The 20,360-nt window shown below is 44.0% G+C and overlaps 1 non-coding gene across 1 annotated transcript; it reads left to right on the top strand.

Moving 5' to 3' along the window:
• Positions 1-1,664: 1,664 nt before the first annotated feature.
• Positions 1,665-1,805, top strand: LOC115873812. Its single transcript, XR_004048600.1, has one exon. It is a non-coding gene; the product is annotated as a U4 spliceosomal RNA (small nuclear RNA).
• Positions 1,806-20,360: the final 18,555 nt, after the last annotated feature.

The following is a 20,360-nucleotide window of genomic DNA, read 5'->3' as shown; positions in this document are numbered from 1 at the left end:
ATCAGCCATATGGTCCACTCTGTGCATTGGCTGTTCAGAGCGGGAATATCATCCTCCAGGCCTGGTGGGCCAGGATGTGCTCCACTCTCTCTTCCTCCCCTTTCATTTGCTCCCGTGTGCTCTGATCAGACATGCCCCTCTCTCCTAGCTGCAGCTTCAGTGCCGTCCAGTCCACATAGAGAGTTTTAAGAGCTAAGCCTAGGACTGTTATCCACCTATAAACTCTATTGAAACCCGTTCACCATGGGTGACACTGGTGGTGTTTGAAATACTGGTGATATAACTTACAGCATCATAGCAACACAAAAGCTACCACACTAAGACTAACTGATAGGCAAGTGGGGTGACAATCTAGCTCCCTATATCAAGTATCTGGAACCCGAACCCCACCCCCACCCCCCCACACACTCTACAAGGGAGCCTCTCGCTGAAGTCACTCTGCTTTCTTGCTCAATGGGTCAGGAAGTCTACTGCTCAGCTCTGACTTGTACTCCTGGCTTTCCTTTGCCTCTGTTGCTGCTATGTCCCCACCATGTCACCACACCACTACTTCTTTGGTATCACAGCTCTCTGCCTCTTGTATTGAAGAGGTTTAGCACAAGGACCTCAGGGTTCAAAAGATGGGCTTACCTCCCAGCTCTTTTCTTGACAGTTGTAAGACTCCCTGTTCCTGTGGGGCTCATTTTAAACCCACTGAAATGGTAAAACTGGCCAATCCTCCTGCTAAAGGTCCATAGGCCCTGTTCTATGATCCTACCAATCCATTTGATGGGAGTTCTAATGATTGCACAGTAAAGCTATATCAAGTAGGTTCACAGACACCTATGGGTGGGGAAATATCTTTGACTTCAATATTAGTAACAACTCTTCTGCTTTTTTTCTTCTTTTACGATCGTATTCATCCCTGTGAAGCATGTCACTGCCCATGTTTCCCTTTTCACATTGCTTACATCTGTCTGTCAGAGGAGACTTGTGCATTGCTGTGATACTCGACAGGTTTCAGTCAGCTTCCCGGATAAGATTATTAGGGCAAAAGGCCTGGTGATCTACTTCTGGAAATCAAATTCTGCAAATCCCGTGTGGATCACCACACTCCATTGTTCCTGCACTCACAGTGAGTTACAGGCAGCAAATAAAGGCAGCAACAATGAATGAGAAGGTTCAGATCCGAATGTTGCAGCTCGGCACTAATAAACACCCTCCCTTCAGATAGGTGGATTCCGAGTTCCCTCTTTGCTTGGTCATCTCTTTCCCGATCTTGTCCCAATAGCTTCACTTATCATTTATTTATTTTTAACAAAAGAGAAGTGTATTTCTGGCTTGCATAATCGCAATATGCAGGTCTTTCACTGGTGTCCTCTCAGGTCATTTGGAGACTCGTGAGTTTTCGTCTTAACGACTTGGCATCCACTAGGGCCCCCAGTCTTTGGTGTGCAGGGAGAACGGGGGAAGAGAGCTGAAAGGACCACCCAGAGAGTTGTAAGAGCTAGTTCCTAGGATGATGGTCCACCACTGTGGCTCGTGTTCCAGAACGCAGTAACATGATGACATCAAATGGTCAGGGAAGCTGAGAATTGTGACCCAGCCTTATGCTTGGGAACAAAGGGGCATGAAGATGGTGAATAATGAGCATGGAAATCTAGGTATAAAAGAAATAGCTTCCTAGCTTTGCGCAGTGGCAATATCGTAGCCAGTGAGGTTTATCCGAGGCGCGATTATTGCTAATTGAAAACTTTTCCCAATACCCCACCGTGACGACTTGAAATATAGTCGGCATTGGCAAATTTTGACAGCCTCTACAGAGACTGAAAAAAAAAATAGCTTCCTTATGTTCGTCAAATGATTTCTGTTACTAGCATGACCGGCGCTCTGGAGGTGTAGCTGGTTATCCCTTGGACTGCTCACTGCAAAGTCAGCCAGATGAGGCTTCTTTCTCGTCCCAGGGAATTTTAGTCCCAGAAACCCACATGGGCAGTTCAACTCTATCCTTTCAGGTCACTGTGAGTCAAAATCAACTCCACGGCAGAGTTTCTGCATAGCATGGTCATCGATCGTACCAGGGAAGTCCAGGGAATTCTCTCTTTGTGACAACTATCCCTTCGCTACTTGATTTTCAACTTCTTTTTTCCTGGCACTACCTTTGTTCACATCTTTCCTCCCTCGTGCCGGGACCTTTGTTCTACCTGGTCTCTGAGAGAGAGCTACCATCTCAACGTGTTTCAAACAGCTTGTAGCATATACTTTATTGGTTAGTTAAAATTGCATACAATCACCCCCACACTTAGGGATAGTAATTTGTTTACATCTCTCATAGTATCCTGAGTGAGAAATCTGGGGAGCAACTTCAGTGGGTGGTTTTGACTTGAGGTGTCTCAGTGGCTGCAATGAGGTACTTGCTGGCTCCACAGCATCTGAATGCTTGACTGTGGGTAGTTGATCTACTTTCAAGGTGGTTCCTTTGCATAGATGGTAATTTGATCAAGGCTGTTGGCTGAGAGGCTCAGTTTCTCTCTACATGGGCTTGTGTAGCAGCTTTGCCAGATGCAATGGTTTGACTTCTTGACTACTGTTTCTATGAGAAGAATAGTGTGTTATGCTTACGTATATATTTACTGTATCTAAGGGGCCCTGGTGATGTAGTGGGTGAAGTTGACAGTTCAAATCCAACAGCTGCTCCAATGGGAGTCCGTATGCTTCTGTAAAGATTGACAGTCTCAGAAACCCAGTAGAGCAGTTCTCTGCTGTCCACATGGGGTTGCTATGAATTGATTTAATGGGAGTGTATTTGGGTAGATTTTATTGTATCTGTTGTTCTTCATTCACCTGTGATGTTCTAAATTGTCTTCTGGTATCATGTGTGTTCTCTCTGAAGAATATTCTTTGTCAATTATTTGTACACCTGGCCCCTGTCACCATGTTTTCTTAGTTTTTTTCATCTGAGAATGCCTTTATGTTGTCCCCATTTCTAAGGTATGTTTCTCTGGATGTAGTATTATGGGTGGGTAATGCATTTCCTCAGTAATTAAGAAATATGTGCCCCTTCTTTCTGGCCTCCTGGTCACTAATGAGAAATATGAAATCATTTCTTTGACCTCCCTGGAGATTTTTGTATATGTGTCTCTTGGCTTCAACAATAGTATTATGATGTGTCTGAGCAGGTAGGCATGTTTTGTAGCTAGAAAAGTCTTTCACTAAACTTGAGGTGTTCTCAGTCATTGTGTCTTTAGACATTTCCTTACCACAAACTTTCTCCTCTCACTCACCGGCTATAGATATTTCATAGCTTTTGACATCAGAGTTGTATCCTCTCACCATACATATTCAATCTGCATGCTGAGCAAATATGCAAAGAAGCTGGATTAGATGAGGAAGAATGTGGTACCAGGATTGGAGGAAGGCTTGTTAACAACTTTCTATAAGCAGATCGCACAACCTTGCTTGCTGAAAGTGAGGATGACAAATTACTTGCTGAGGAAGAGCAAGGATTTCAGCCTTCACTATGAATTACAGCTCAATGTGAAGAAAACCAAAATGCTCGCAACTCAACCAATAGGTAGTATTATGATATACTTTGGATATATTATTAGAGGAGACTAATTCTGGGAAAAGGAGATCATTCCTCCTAAAGTAGAGGGGCAGCGAAAACGAGCAAGACCTTCTCCAAGGTGGATTGACACAATGGCTGCAATGAGCTGAAGCAGAAGAATGATTGTGAGGATGGTGCGGACCAGGTGGTGTTTCCTTCTGTTGCCCACAGGGCAACCATGCATCAGAAAAAACTCTATGGCACCTAACAACAGCGACAACGACATGTTTGTTTGTTTGTTTGTTTTTTAATTATTATCTTTCCTAAACTACATTTTTCATTGTCACTCAGGTTGGATATTTCCATTAATGTATCTACTAATTCACTGACTCTTCCTCAATCTCCATTCTGCTCTGGAGACCGTGCAGTGAGGTTTTGTCGCTGTCACACCTCTCCTGCCCGTCCCCGGTTATTCTGTTTGGTTCCATTCTAACACTTCCATGTGGCTTGCTTTACATCTTTGCTGGGCTTTTAATGTTTCCACTCAGTTTGAAAGTGTCCACTCTTCCTTTTCAAAGCATTTCTATGATTTCTGCTTTAAAAAAATTTTTTTATCCTTCCATCATTAACATCTATTGATGATGATCTTCTTTTCCATGGAAGGTCCTCCTGGTTTATGTGTGCCAAGTAATTTTGGATTATCTTCTGTACATTGTGCATGTTTGCTATGAGAATGGCTCTTGTTTAAATGCAGAGAATGTTTATGTGTCAGGTTTGTTTGTATCGGCAATTCATGGCTGGGCTCTAGCCACAATAACCAACCACTCTTCTGAGCAAGAATGGAGACTCAAAAAGCAAACAAACAACAAGAAGAACAAAACAAGAATAAAAAGGGGGGCAGGCAGATATCTTTCTACAGAAGTGTTAGGAGTCAGAACCAGGAGACTTCTCCTAGAACTTGATTTGTCTGCACCAATGTTCCTTTCTAGACTTCAGACTTCATCCAGTCCGGGGAATATTAGAAAGAGAAACTGCTACTTCAAATCCTGATACTCTTCCCCAATATGCTACCTACTACTGACTTTTCATAGTCCTTAATGGGCTCTGCCTAGGCTTTATAGCTGGGACCATTTAGTTCAATCTTACACCACCTTACCCAGAACTGAAACCATTAGGTATAATTATTACTTTTCTTATTTCTTGTGATCTCTGGATTATAATTCATTCTTTGTGGGTAATCTTTGAATGTTCCCCTTAAATCAGCATAGGGTCTTCAATAAAAATTTTGAGTGAAGTATTAATCAAGGCATCTTGAAGAGGTTGCTTCCGTTCCATGATGCTTGGGGGCCTCAGGGGGTCTCTCAATGTCTGAAGATGATTGGGAAAGCTTGACTATGGTTATATATCTGAGTTTTAAATTCTAACTGTTGGCTGGAGTCTTCCGTTAATCTCTATGGGGTATTGTCCGGTTCCTCAGGGGTATGGGGGGAATAGGGAGCTAATGCGGAGCTATAATGATGAGTACAAGAATGAAGAAAATGTTCTAAAACTGATCACATGATGTTTGTAAAACTCTTTTTGATGGGCTTAAACCATTGAATTGTTTGATATGAGAATTATATTCCAATTAAACTGCTGAAAAGCAAGAAGAAAAGAATGTATGAACTCGATTCTTCAACCATATGTGTGTTGCCAGGATGAATGGAATAGCCAGGGATGGGTGGTAGCTTACACGCCCTCTGACTGATGTGGGCTTCTTCGCAACATGATCGTTTCAAGGTAGCCAAAGCTCTTATATGGTATCTGGATTCCCTTAAGAATCTCGAATACTTTTTAAAAATTCTATTTTATGTTATAGATGAATGCTTTTGTGAGTTGCTCAAATTCATTTCAGAACAAGAGTAGCTATAAATATGGCAATCAAATGTACAGAGATGAAATTGATAGGCATAAAGCAGTTTCTCTAAAGGAATTTAAGGTTTAAGGTGGGCAGAAAACTATAGTCATGAAAAAGTAGCAAGTAGTAGAAAGTGAACACTTATTTTCTTAAAAGTAGTGTAAACCCCTATCCCATCCCCAAATAAAAATAAAATTAGTATATATCACAAAAAAATGTAGTGTGGATGAGGAATACTTTAATCATTGCAACAAAGAGTGTGTCAGTTTTCATGAAGAAATGATATTTGAGATTGTTTCTTTAATTTTTCATGATAGAATTTGTACCACTGAGAGAAGCAGGAAGGATTGAAAAAGTGTGTGACATTCTAAAGTGAACGTTGAATGTGAAGCCGAGAGCATATAGGGGTCAGATCTAGTGTCATCTTGCAGACTGACACAAACCCCGCAGAGAACTCAGCCCAGAGTTAGAGAGGAACAGAGTCCAGTGGGGTTGTCAAGTCCTGAGCTCAAACACCACTCCAGCTTGTTTCAGAGGACTCAGCAGGGCATTAGACACATATAAAGGAAAAATAATTTGGAGCCAGGCATCTGAATTGAATGGGGGAAAATAAAACCAAACAATCCTGTATAATCTTAGAGAAAAAGGAAAATTATTAACAGGGGTGAAAACCAAAATATCTTCAGGCTAATAAAGCCTTTTGCAATTCAGTTACTAGCTTTCCAGGTTGGCCTTCCCTGCACTTCTCATTCCTGACCCCTGACTTTACCCCTTATGTAGATGCAATTCCATGCTCTGTAACAGCCCTTGACCTTTCATAACTCTATGTCTTTGTCAATGCTGTCCCTTGTCTGAATGGCCTTATCTACCTTTCTGTTCTAGGAAGTTCTTTAATTATCCCTCAAAGCCAACCAAGGTGAGCTTGTTCCTGCTGCTCTTCTGTTAACGCGATTATTTGTGTCTCCCCCAAGTGTACTTCTATAATTCTTTACATGCCCTTTTATTACAGCTCTTCATGTTATTATTTGGTATTGCTGTTGTCTTTAAGTCTGTCTCTTCCCTTTTCCAATGACTTTCCTAAGGGTCTAATCTAAGTCTTCTATGTTTTAAATCCTCTCAAACATTTAGCACAGTATCTTATATGTAGTAAGAGCTTAATAGATGCTTAGGGAGTAGAGAATGTGAACATTGATTAGAAATAGCAGATGGTCAATGAAGGGAGACCTTTGCTTGAGTTTCCTGGCTTTTGGTACAATGAATACTGAAAACTCTCCCATCTTAGTCCACCAAACTCCCTGCCGTCTAGTTGATTCCGACTCATAGAGACCCCCTCGGGCAGCATCGAACTGCCTCCTTAGGTTTCTGAGGCTGTTCCTGTTTTATGGGAGCAAAAGGCCTCATCTTTCGGCTGCAGAACACTTGGTGGCTGCAAAGGGCTGGCTCTGTGTTTGGCAGACAAGTGTGTAATCCACCATGCTACCAGGGCTCCCTTTGTCCACTCACTCACGGTCCACAGAGTCCATTCTGACTCATAGCGGCTGTATGGGACAGGGGAGAATTTCCCCTGTGGGTTTCTGAGACTGTCACTCTTTGTAGGAGGAGCAAGCTGCGTCTTTCTAACTTGCAGCAGCTGGTGGCTTCAAACCGCTGACTTTGCGGGTTACTGACTTATCGCCCATTATGCCCCCAGGAGTCCTTCATTGGTTCACCAGAACCTGCTTCTTTAATATTTGAACCTTTAGGTCGGTCGAGCCAAGGTACTAATTCCACATCAGTGGGCTGTACTAGAAGAGACTGTCTTACTGCCATGCCTGAATATGAAAGGGTCCACGTTTGCCTTTCTGTTGGCTGGGAAATGCCCCCAGGAGATCTTGGAAGCCCAGGACTGAAGACTACTGACCCCTTGTCAGCCTAAATCTTTGTCAGTCGCGCTGCACGCAGTGGAGCTCTTCCTCTATCTCCCATCCATCCCCAACTAAGAACACGAGTGAGAAGTAAACTTCCATGTGTCAAGTCAGTTAGCCCTGGTGGTTCAATGGTTAAGCACTCACCTCCTCACCAAAAGGCTGACAGTTGGAATGCACCCACTGTTTCACAGGGGAAAGATGGGCACTCTGCTTCCACGCGGGTATGCAGCCCAGGGAACCCGATGGGTAAGTTCTATTTGGTCAGCTCTGTTTTTAATTAGAATCAACTCAACAGCAATGGGTTTAGTATTAGTTGGGTGGGTGTCTAGCCATTGGAAATTTGGAGGGTTTTTTAAAAAATTAACATTTCCATAACAAATATAGAAACCAATAGGTTTTTGTGGGGTTTTTTTTACCTTTTTGGTTTTCACCAGGTCCTGTGAGGTGAAAATTATCTGTAGTGCAGCACTTCATTTTGGAAAGTTTCCCAGTTGACTGGCCTCCCATTTATCAGAAAAAAGGTCACTTGTGGTAAGGAGGCAGCTGGGCACTGTTTTAAAGTAGTAGGCTGGGAGGTGAGAAGGTCAGGTGTTATTCTTGGGTCTACCCCCCATAGCACTGGGTTCCCAGCCAAGGAAAATTACAGCACGGATGCTAACATAAACCACCCAAGGGGAAAATACATAAAAGCAAAAACTCGTCAGGGGATGGTGATTCCTGCTGCAGGAGAGAATAATGCTCACGTGACTGCTCTCTGCCAGGCTTTAGCAATCTGAACTTGCAATGCCTTCCCCTCCTACAGATGCTGCTTAGTGATTCCAAGCCTGGCCAGCTGAGAGGAGCATTTTGACCTTTCTTTGGTGCAGGCTGACTGCAAATGCACCAATCAAAATGTTTCTGCCCTTGTCAGTGTCAACTTTCTAAGCCATAGGATGAATATTGAGTTTACTTAGTTAAAAGACAAACAAAACATGCCAGAAGGTGCAGCGCTATTGCTGGAACCCCACCAATCAATGCTCCCAAGTTGCAAACTTTCCTGGCCTGGAGTGTAATCTATTTTTTACATAGCCAGTCACCATCACATCCACATCCTATAAACAGGCTCCTTGAGGGTCCATTACACACCCAGAGGAGGAATAGTTATTTCTTATCTTCTCCTACCAGACTTTTTCATGTTTGCATCTGTGAGGGGAAAAAAATCACAGCAATTGTTTTTCAGGATCAAAGTTTTCTCCACAAGTCAGAGATCGCTAGCTCTTCATGCCAATTAGGACTTGTGCTTCCTCCCCATTAGTATCTGCTCTTTGTGCCCCCAATAATGGATGCTCTGCTACCTGGCCTTCGGCTCTGAAATGATTACGACCATTGACATTTAAGACACTCGTGGGCCTCACCATCACATGGGGAATAGAAATGAGTGTAGACTCGTGGGATCCCCTCCCTGAAATTCTGATTCTCTGCATAGAAGGAGGAGCCCAAGTTTCTGTGATTTTAAGTAGGATCATGGGTGGACCAGATGGTGGGGGAGCTGAGGTCACTTCCTTCCGGAACATGCATGGCTCTTTCCTGTGAATGATACTTATGAAACACAAATGGTTTCATAATCTATCTTTTGAAAAATCCATAGAAGGTTTCCCATTGCTGTCAGGCTTGGCCCCAAACTCCTTAACACGGCGAATCAGGTCTGGGGAGGGTCTGGCTCACTTCTTCTGCATCCTCAGTTCTCACGGCCTTTACATCTAGCTTCTATGCTGTTTCAGCTATTCTGAGTTATTTTTAGTACTGCATTATTTTTATTTTCTTTATCTCTTTTCAAAAATCATTTTATTGGGGGATCGTCCAACTCTTAGCACAATCCATACATCCATCCACTGTGTCAAGCACATTTGTGCATTTGTTACCATCATCATTTTCAAAACATTTGCTTTCTACTTGAGCCCTTGGTAATGGCCCCTCATTTTTTCCCCTCCCTCCTTCATGAATCCTTGATAATTTATAAATTATTGCTTTTCATGTCTTACACTGACCGATGCCTCCCTTTACCTACTTTTCTGTTGTGGCACCGTGGATTACGTGTTGAGCTACTAACCACAAGGTCAGCAGTTCAAACCCACCAGCCATTCCCTGGGAGAAAGATAAGGCTGTCTGTTATCATCGAGGTTTACTGTCTCAGAAATCATAAGGGGCAGTTCTACTCTTTCTCTTAGGGTTGCTATGATTTTCAATGGACTCAACAGCAGTGACAATACTTTCTTTCATTGCGCTGGGTCTGCTCTGCCCCTGTCTGCATTACTCTTCCCATAGAGTGTCTAATCCTTACCTGGCTAACCTGTGGTCAGATAAGGCACCCCTTCCTCTTGAGAAACCTTCCCAGCTGTACCTGACCAACAAAGTGCTCCGTCTCTATGTACTTTTGTTCTCCATGCCCCCTGCCTTGGAAACATTCATCACATGGTTTTGGGCTTACTTTCCCTTTTCTGTCTCCCAGAGAGCCAGAGCGCTGGGTCACAAGGATCACATTTCCTCATTCCGATCTTCAGGGAGCTAAGCTAAGAACTGGGGGTAATTGTGGGCAGATTTGGACCTAAAGGGCACAAGCCCAGGCTCTCCTGTACAAGGGGATTCAAAATCATCCCTGAGAAAGTGTGTGTTGTGTCTGCTCCCACCAGGGTAGACAGCAGTGCCAAGGATATGTGTGTGTATGTATATATGTATTCATTCTTGCTTGTGTAGATCTGCCATGGTCAAGAATTTTGTAGCATCCTCCTGTTACAGTCCATAAGAGATAAGTAACTGAAAGAGAGCTGCCACAGTTCACAGTTCACTAGAGCTTAAATAACCAGGGTTGATTTACGACTGTATTGTTATTAGGTATCTTCCTGTTGATTCCGACTCACAGCAATTCTATGTACAACAGAATGAAGCACCAGCTGGTCCTGGGTCATCCTTACAACTGTTCCTATACTTCGGCCTATTGTTGTAGCCATTGTGTCAGTCCATCTTGTTGAGAGCCTTCTTCTTTTGTGCTGCCCTTCTACTTCACCAAGCGTGATGTCCTTTTCCAGGGGCTAGTCTCTCCTGACTACATGTCCAAAGTACATGAGCTAAAGCCTTATCCTTGCCTTTAAGGAGCATTCTGGCTGTATTTCTTCCAAGACAGTTTTGTTTGTCCTTGGTACTTTCAATAGTCTTTGACAGCACCATAATTCAAATGCATCCATTTCCTTTCAGTCTTCCTTATTCAGCATCCAACTTTCATTTGCATAGGAGGCCATTGAAAACACCGTGGCTTAGATCAGGTGCACATTAATAACATCCCTCCTCCAAACCTGATCGCACATTCTTCTTTATATAATCCAGCTTCTCTGATTATTTGATCAGCATACAAATTGAATAAGTGTGGTGGAAGGATACAACCCTGATGCACATCTTTCCTGATTTTAAACCATGCAATATTCCCTTGCTCTGTTCACACAATGGCCTCTTGATCCATGGACAGTTTCCGCAGGAGCACAATGAAGAATTCTGAAATTCCTGTTGTTCTCAAAGCTCTCCATATTTTGCTAAGATTCGCACAGCTAAATGCCTTTGCAGGTTCAAGACTGTTATACCCCAAATGAGGGACTCTGATTGTCCAGTGAGGAATCTCACCTTCCATGTGGGAGATGAGGGCTCCATTCTCAGCCAGTGTACATCAGGCACATCTGCCACCCCCCACCAGTGGAGGTTTACCTGTTTTAGGAATCAGAATATATTTCAGCAGAGTAAAAAGGATTAGGAGGAAAGGCCCTGTGATATACTTCTGAAAACATAAATCACAAGGGTCCCATCCTCAACTGATAATGGGATTGGGTGGCATTTCATTCCGTTGTGTATGGGGTCGCCATGAGTTCAGGACCAACTCAGGCAGCTAACAACAACAACAGTAGCTAACAACAATTTAGCAGCTGTCAACAACACCACAGATGCTCTTAATTTGGTGGCTCCAGGCAAATATATCTAACATGATATATTTATATCTCTAACATTCAGATGACATCTAACATTAAATCTAGGTTATATCTCACTATAAAAGTTGAGTAAAATTGCACACGGGATGGCAAAACACCAAGCTGGAAGGAGCCAGGTCTCTGAGTGAATTGTGAAGAGCTGCCTGACACCCAATTGTCTGCTTCCATCAATACTGTTACCATAGAAAGAACATATTTGTGGCAAGTCATTCTTTAAAGGGGTTTTTTAAATTTCATGGGAAGCATGTACTTTATGAACCCCTTATATATGTAAAAAACAAAGATCAAAACCCAAACCCACTGCCATCAAGTCAACTCTGATTTATGGTGACCCCATATAGCAGTCAAGCTGCCCCATAGGGTTTCCAACCCTGTAAATCAGGGGTGCTCACACTTTTTCAGTATGAAATGATCAAGCCAAAATGATCTACCAACTACAAAAATGCAAACCATATATTTATTTTTATTTATTTATTATGTTTATTCATAAATGCATTGAGGATTCTTTATATGTACAATGTATGTTTATAACTGAATAAGTCCATATTGCACAACACAACACAATTAACTGTGTACATTTTTTGTCATGACCTGAGTTTACTCTGATGACTTGCCCTGAATGGAATGAGCCAGGGATGCGTTGTCTAGACAGTAGCTGCTGACAGCCAGCCTCAAGCACACTTCCAGATGATCATCAGTCATGGGGGAGTGGTACTTGGACTTAATGATCTTTATGTGGGAAAAGGCTGACTCACATAAATAAGTAGAGCCGAATAATGCAGTCAAGGAGGTAGCACATGTTCTCATGTTTGGGTACTTTCCCTCTGCGAGTAAGTTCCAGAGCTGTTCCTGCGCTCTGGACTTCAGCTGAATGTCGGCTTGTAGTGTCAAAATCTCCCGTTCCATATGAAAGTGATACTTTTTGTCTTCTTACTTGGTCCAGCTCCTCCACTCATTTTAATACCATTTCTTATGTTTAAGAGAGAAAAAAACCCAGGTCTAAAAATTGGCGATAACTTAGCTTGTCAGTTTTGCTGCACTTAGCGCAGTTGTTTGCGCATGCGTTTGACACCTAAGATTGCATCTGATTGGCTGTGCTGTATATCAATTAAGTGACAGGATTGATGATCAACTCAACGTCTATTTTTTTAATGCCATGCGATCTACCCACACTACATCTGCAATCGACTCTTAGATCGCGATCGACGTATTGAGCACCTCTGCTGTAAATCCTATGGAATGGGACTGATAAATCTTTCTCCCAAAGTTCAAACCTCTGAAGACTGATTAACATCAAAGCACGTAATCACTGCCACTGGGGTTCCTTCAACACGGAATGGTTAACTTGTTGTTGCTGCAACAGAAGTCAGCCTCGACCAAGGACGGGCATTGTGCCTCTCAGGCAACACTGTGGAGGATGAAGACCTTGATTCGGGAAGAGCTCATCCATATTGCTTTTAGACTGTTCTAGGCATCGTCTAACAGAAAGACACATTGCGCAACCTTGTGGTGTCCTCTCAATTGTTGACATGCTTGATTCTATTTTTGTACCACTGTGCTAATTCATGTCATTGGTAATCTACCTCTTTTGTTGTTGTTTCATTTTCCCCCCCCGAAGATTCACATAGGTTTAGAGGAGCCCTGGTGGCATTGTGGATACACCTTGGGCTCTATGTTAGATAGGGTTCTCTAGAGATACAAAGCCAGAACGCTAATAATTTTATATATATTTATATAGATAGAGATATAACATAAGAAATAGTATATATATATATACACATACATACATATACATAAAGCAATACAAATGGCTCAGTGCAACTCATTCCCGTGAGACAGCTGGGAGATACTGGCAGTCTTCAAGTCTTGAGGGCCACTGGGTAGTCCTCTGTAGAACAATTCAGGCTATCCTGGCACAGGCAGCAAACAGCAAGGCAGGTCATCAACAGTCAGCCAGATGACAGGGTCCGACAGTCCCCAGCTCAAGAGATGTTAGTTCCAATAGTGTGGGGAAGCAGGTCTTGAAGGAACCTCAAATTACAGCGACACAGTCCATGTGTTAGGTGTCCCACAGGTAGTGTAGCTTGCAAATTGAGACAGAGAACAAGCGAAGGCAGTGCGCACTGGTCCAATGATCAAAGAGCAAAGGACAAGAAAGGCGAGGCTCGTCGAGTCATTTATCTCTCCGCTCTTCAATTAATCCCACATGTGTTCATTGGCCATGTTGGCACAATAAACCTTCCTATCATAGGCTGCCAACTGCAAGGTCAGCAGTTTGAACCCACCAGCCGCTCCCAGGGAGAAAAAACGAGGCTTAGAGTAAGATTTTTAATGTATATAAAGCAAAGGATAGGACAGCCCACAATTCAATAGAAATTATCTGTATAATTCATAGAAGAGTGTAAGGGAAGGGGCTACGGAACCCGCACTGAACATGCAAAAAATTTTTTACAGAACAACCCCCACCTGTGTAAGGACAGTGTGTGGTTTTCCTTAGCCCCTAGGGCTGGAAGGCATGTTAACCAGTGCAGGCCCCACGTGCTGATGGGAGTAATGAGAGGCACCAGTCCACAGGGAGGAAGGCCGACGAGGAGGCCTTGAGGTGGGCGGAGGCGGCCGAGCAGGAGCTCAGCAGCTTGTCCACCATGGTACGGGTGGAGCGGACCTGCTAGTTTCCCACACATGATGTCCATCTGCTACTGATGTGGTCCAAGTCAGGAAGATGGAACCACATCTCAACTCACAATGCTCCTTTCCAGGGACTCTCTGGAGAGAAAGCAACCAGCAGCGCCCAGTCCGAGTGCGTGCACTTAGTTAATCCTCACAATTAACCCAGACAGTCACGTTCCCTCCTCCTCACCTCTCTTGGGGAAACCAATAAACAGAACCAACAGGAAATAAATGAGGTCAAGAGTAAAAAGCAATTCTTCCCTTGGAGGATTCAGAACTTGGGTGCCCAATACCAATGAATACCAAGGAAATCACAGGGAATTCTCTAGAGGGAACTGGGCCATGGGACGCACTGGCTTTGGAGCCTCTGGATAATGAGTCCAGCGAAAGCCAGTATTGTGCTTTTGCGGCTGTTGCTACCTTCTCACAAAGACCTCGGCAATCGCATCAGCATCCAAGAGTGCCTTTCCTCCCAAGGAAAAACGAAACAAAACAGAACCTTGCCAGCCCTCCGCCTTCCCAAGAGCCTGCAAAGTAGACATCAGTGATCCCATCCTCTCAATGGGAGAACGGAGGCTCAGAGGTTGAGTGATTGATTCAAAGTGCACTCTAAGCCAGCCAAGCAGCCAGCAGGAGACAAGAGCTTGCCTAACTCCCCAGTCAATTTTCAGTTCCCCAGATATCGCAGAACCTAAATAAACCTACATCAACACCATATGGTACCAGCAAATCAGGGGGGTGTTGGGCACTCACACTAGAATGGGCCATAAAGGAAAGACAGTTTGTCTATGTGCATTATCAGAAAGCAAACTATCCTGGTCATAATTGTTAGCACTTTTTATTGAGTAACACAAGTTGATGGGTTTTGGTGGACAAGACTTTACTGATACCTACCAAACCCTTATTTTTTTTTAAACACAGATGATAATAAATCACAATGGTTATGAATGCCCGATAGGTAACAACTAAATTAAGCATGCTTAGAATTCTGACTTATTGCATATTCTTCTAGGCGAGAGATCTTGGGGTCCCTTTAAAGGAATTTCCTTGCATTTTGAAATGAAAATACATTGTGCTGCTCTTTGGGGATCGGCAGTCTCAGAATTTTCTTCGATACCGGCATGAAAGGTAGATTTAGTAAAGCTGGGCAGCAAACCTGTTAACATATAACAGCCACCAGCTAATCAAATGAACAGTCCCCTCTACAGAGATGCATCCCACTAGGCCGCCATCAGGGGCAAATACAATTTATCTATAGAATTAGGCTTCGCAGTTAGAGTCCCTGCTTTGGGTGTGGGATATCCTGTGGACTACAAGCAGATTTAGTGTCCCCAAACAGATGGGCTTTCCGTTAATGGGCCACTCTTCAGCTTTCTAGGCAAACTGCAGCTGCACTAATGTCCCTTTGTGGAAAGGATTGCTTAAGCTGAGCCCCTTCCCTTTACCTGATGTATGTTCAGAGTTTTGAACCAGGGGCTATGGCGGGATGCCAACATCTGCCTGTAAAAAGAAAAAAAAATCCTTTCTTTGTCCTCTTTAGGATCGACTGTCACAGGCAAAACAAGCAGACAAGAACATCTCTGATGAAAAAAAAAAAAGAAAAATCCCCACAAAAACATGTCTGATGGCTCTCAGTGAGCTTGCTTTGAACCAAACGAGAAACCCATTCCAGCTAGTAGAAGCATAAAAGGGAGGCTGGTGAGAAGTTGGGGTGGTTCCGGGAAAGTCTAGGAAGGCCACAGAGCCCAGCTAGGAACCACGTCCTTAGTACACGGCCAGACTGCCCCCCACCACCACCCTGGGAGCAGATGCCGGCTCTCATTGATGACCCTGGCTGGGACAGTATGACTGACAGCCCAATTACCTCGGAAAGGCTCCACTCTCAAGAGAATACACCTCTGCTGACTTCACCTTCTTCAGGACATTCTTAGTTAATGGAAAGCTCATGTGGTACGCCTGCTCTGTGGGCACTCAGCCACATGCCCCTTCTCTGGCTGCAAAGGAAGCTGGGAAAGTGAATTTCTGCATTCTATCTTGGGAATATAGAAGGATTCCCAAACATGAGAAGGATGTCCAAATGGGACAGGGTCACTCACGTTACAGCCCACAATAGAGCCACTTTGCCTATCCTGTGGCTGCCCGGCAGCTCTGTAATCCTTCCTTCCAACTGACCTTCAAAGCAGCAATGACAACCACAAGCACAGAATGCTTCTGTAGAATATAAGGCAAGGATTCCTCAAACAGCTGGGAAACAGGGGTGGGGTGGGGGTGGGGTGGCGAGGCAAAGTCTTGTTGGTTTCCACTCTACTTAGGGGACGATAGGATGCGCATTGTGGAATATTGCCATAATATACAAAGGATGCTCAAAGTATATGTGATATCTACTATCACATGTCATTTCTTCTCATGTATAATTAGAGTGACATAAGGCAGCCTTCTAGTCCATGTGAAGTTGTGAAAGAAGTTCTCTCCCAAAGTAAATGAGAGATGATCTGACTGGGTCCACTGCCCAAGCTTGGAAGATACAAAAGGATTTATTCCCATTGCACAAGTGAGACCTTCAGGAGCCAAGCGCCCCTGCAGACTGATATCCACATCCCCACTTGTTTGTTAGCTCACTGTCGTTAGGACATTTGATACCTTTACATGAGAGGGAGTGATTTTCCAGTCTTGATGTGTAAACTAATCTTACATAAACAACTTTCTTAAATTCTAGGAATATCTCTTTACATAGAAGGTTGAAAAAGTAAACAAATACCCAATGATTTTAGGGAGCCATGGGAAGTTTGTGAAAGGTAATAGGACAATTATTTTGGTGGATATATTTTGTAATGTTTTCAGACTCTATCCCTTTTCATGTTAGTAATAAGATTTTTATTTTATTGAGGGAATTAGTTTCCCCCAAATATCAGTCCATGCGGTTGAGTGGGACTATCTGTCTCCCTCCACCAGCTATGGATGGATACAGAACACAATCCTGATCAGTCAGCATCATATTCTATCCTCTGACTGGGGGGATCATCCCCAGACTGTGGTCAAGGCACTAACACTCAGCCTTTGGCCAGCCTTGATGTGGCAGGATGCATGCTGGGAGCGGCTGAGGCACAGCTGCGGAGAAGACTAACTGCCTGAGAATAAAATCAACACAGAGCCAAGCAAGGCTGAGAGACAGAGAGACATTGTGTGTGGATGACATGATTAAGACTCTACATCGAACACAGCACAGCCCACCCCACCCCACCTCCAGGAATTCCAGCTGATTGAACCCCCCTGTTTCTTTTTATTTGTTTTATTTTTGACTTACACCACTTTTAAATGGTTAGGACACATGCAACACCTAAGCAAATTTCGCCATTGTAAGGGACTTCCGTGATGACTTTTGGGGAACTCACCCAACCTCTTGGAGTCAAAGAAGATGGAAGGCCTCAGACAAGGCCACTTAGTCCTGTCCTCTCCACTCGGCCTTTCCAGTTCCTTCAACGGGCTGTTAGAAACACAGGCATGAAGTAAATCATTCTCACACACAGGTGCGCCTTCTCAGTTTACATTCCACACAGAAAGTTGACAGGCCACTTAATTGCAGTAATAAAACAAGGTCCGGATGTTCCACACCCAGGTGCGTGGACTGTCTGAAAGAAAGCTCTTGAAGTCCTGGAGATTCCCAGCGCAGAAAAAGAACAAACCCTAAGATGAATACGTCTTTCAAGAGGAAAATAGCACTCTTTGTTTATCAATACGTGGAGATCTCCCGTCCATAGAGTACCTTGAACTTCTCAGGAAAGGGCTATGTCCGGAAACCCAATGTCACTCACATGTTTACTGTGTCTGTAGCATATTTATCTGGCCCTCTAACTGATCATCTTGGCCGAAGAGACGGTTTCTAGTGTTGGAGGGGACATACCTGTCGCGGCGTGCCAAAGGATTGAGTGAAGCTGGATGACAGAGAGGACAAAGTGAGTGACCCCATGTTTACAGTGCTTCTAAAAAAGGCACACTCACCATCGTGTGACAGAAAGCAGATCGGTGGTTGCCTGGGGACCGAGTCGAGGGAGGGAGAGCAGGGAATCACAAGGAAACGGAGGAGGTCATGAAAAATGTTGACTCTCTTGATTGTGGTGACGGTTTCATGGGTGTATATTGATGCCAGCACGTGTCAAATTTTACATTTTAAATACGGGACGTTCGTTGTATGTAAAATGTGTCTTCAGAGAGTAGTCAAAAGAAGAGAATTGAGAACCAAATGAAGTACATTAACCATGCACTGGGCAGAGAATTTCGTTACGGGCTACACAGGACTTCAGAGAAGATGCTCACTATGGAGAGCAAACCCCTCCGACCCAGAGAGGCTTCTGACAAAATCAACGATGCAAATGGCAGGTGTGAACTAGGTTTCTCCTCTACCTGTCTGCAGTGGTTGCTGGAATTCCCCCAGGGTTGTCACTCCTACAGGGGCCTTGGAGACAGGTGCATTTCAACTGAGTGTATGCATCATGTTACCTCATTAGCTAATGGCTTACTTTATTTACACTGGTGGCTCCCAACCTTTCCCCCCAGGAACCGTCAATTATACACCAGGGAGATTCTGTGACTCTGCAGTGCAAAGGTAGCTCATATATTGTTTAGAGTGACGAGTCTTGCATTTCGGGATAGTTGCCAAAAACCATACAATAATTTCAAACATGGGCTTGTCCTACTCTTTGCTTCATTCTGCCACTCCCTCCCTGTGCTACCCTCCGTGCCCTCACCCACTCAGGCAGAAACAAAGATCCACCATTAGGGCTGCTTTGACCTTGGTGTCACGTTGCTTATGAGCATGAAGCCGATTTCTCTTTCTGGCTGTCCCTTGCCTGCTCCTGTCCCACCAGAAAGCCATATCCCTTAGTCCCTTAATTTGTTGTTGTTGTTGCTGTTGTTACAAGCCAAACATGTCACTCAAGTAATTATTTCTAGTCTTTGATTTAAATCCTAGAAATGCTATTGTCCATGATGACTTTGGGCTGCCAATCACAAGGCAGCACATATTGTAAAGGGCCCTGGTTTACCTGTTTGGATCCATAGACATTTAACTGAGAGTTTGACCCTTTGAGAGTGTTATACTGTTGTTGTTAGTTGCAATGGAGCCTGTTCGACTCATGTTGACCATATGTGTGCAGAGTAAAACTACTCCATGGAATAGTCAAGAAGCAGATTACTGGGCTAGTCTTCCAATGGACCTATGGGTGGGTTTGAACTGGCAACCATTTGCCTACTAGTTGTACACTTAATTGTTTTACCTCTCACAGAAGCATTGCATGTTGTTACTGTTAGGTACTGTGGAGTGGGTGAGGACCTGATGCCTCCTTTACCCAACAGAATGGATGAAACAATGCACCGTCTTCAAATCTTTGCTGTGTTTGAGCCCATGGTTGTAACCACTGTGCCTCCCCCTTTCCCTGAAGGCCTTCCTCTTTTGTACTGACTCTCTCCTTCACCAAACAGGACACCCTTCTCCAGGGACTGGTCCCTCCTGGTAACATGTCCAAGCCAGGTAAGATGAAGTCTCACCATCCTGTTTCCAAGGAGCATCCTGGCTATACTTCTTTCCAGAAAGATCTGGTCGTTCTTGGTATGTCAGTGTTCTCTGCCACCCCTGTAATTCAATCACATCAAGCCTTCTTCGGCTTTCCTTCTTCATTACCCAGCTTCTACATGCCCAGGAGGCAAATGCAAATGGAAATGGTTTGGGTCATATAGGACGGGCAATCCTAGAGCGGAGGGAGGCCAGGAGAATAGAATCGGAGCAAGAGGCTTGGGGAGGTGTGTGCTATAGATGGGAGCACAGTGTCAATGGACACATAGGGCCATAGCCTAAGTACCAGACCAGTGGGATTCTCTCCTCTTCTCTGAGCCAGTGTTCCTGAGCTGTGGCACACACACTGGACACCCCACTTCTAGGTAGACAACCCTCTCAGGAGCCTACTATCCACACACGCTGTGTTTCCAGACAGAGGAAGCAAGTCAGGTTGGAGTTAGGCTTTTCACTTAACGACAAGCGCCTCTGTGCCTATTGAAGGAGGACAAAGTGGGGTCTTCACTCGGCTCTTTGTGCCTGTACCCTCGCACATTCATACACACGCCTCGTTTGTGAAGATGTCTTTGAAATGTATTCATGGAAGATAATTATAGAGGTCTAACACTGCTGCTCTTCAATTAATGCGATAAAATTAATGGTCCTTCATTTTTCCATCCTATGCAAATGATGGTGTCATCGCCAATGTAAGCCTCTTGACGCACACGCTGAATATGATTAGTGTCCCTTTCAGCTGAATTAGAGCATGTGACCTTCGGGGGGTGCGGCAGGAGCGGAACCT

The sequence above is a fragment of the Echinops telfairi genome, unplaced genomic scaffold (assembly GCF_000313985.2).
Source record: "Echinops telfairi isolate 266 unplaced genomic scaffold, ASM31398v2 ScPeMD7_7469;HRSCAF=8507_1, whole genome shotgun sequence".
NCBI lineage: Eukaryota > Metazoa > Chordata > Mammalia > Afrosoricida > Tenrecidae > Echinops > Echinops telfairi.
The sequence above is the reverse complement of the archived record's forward strand: the minus strand, read 5'-3'. Positions and strand labels throughout refer to the sequence as shown.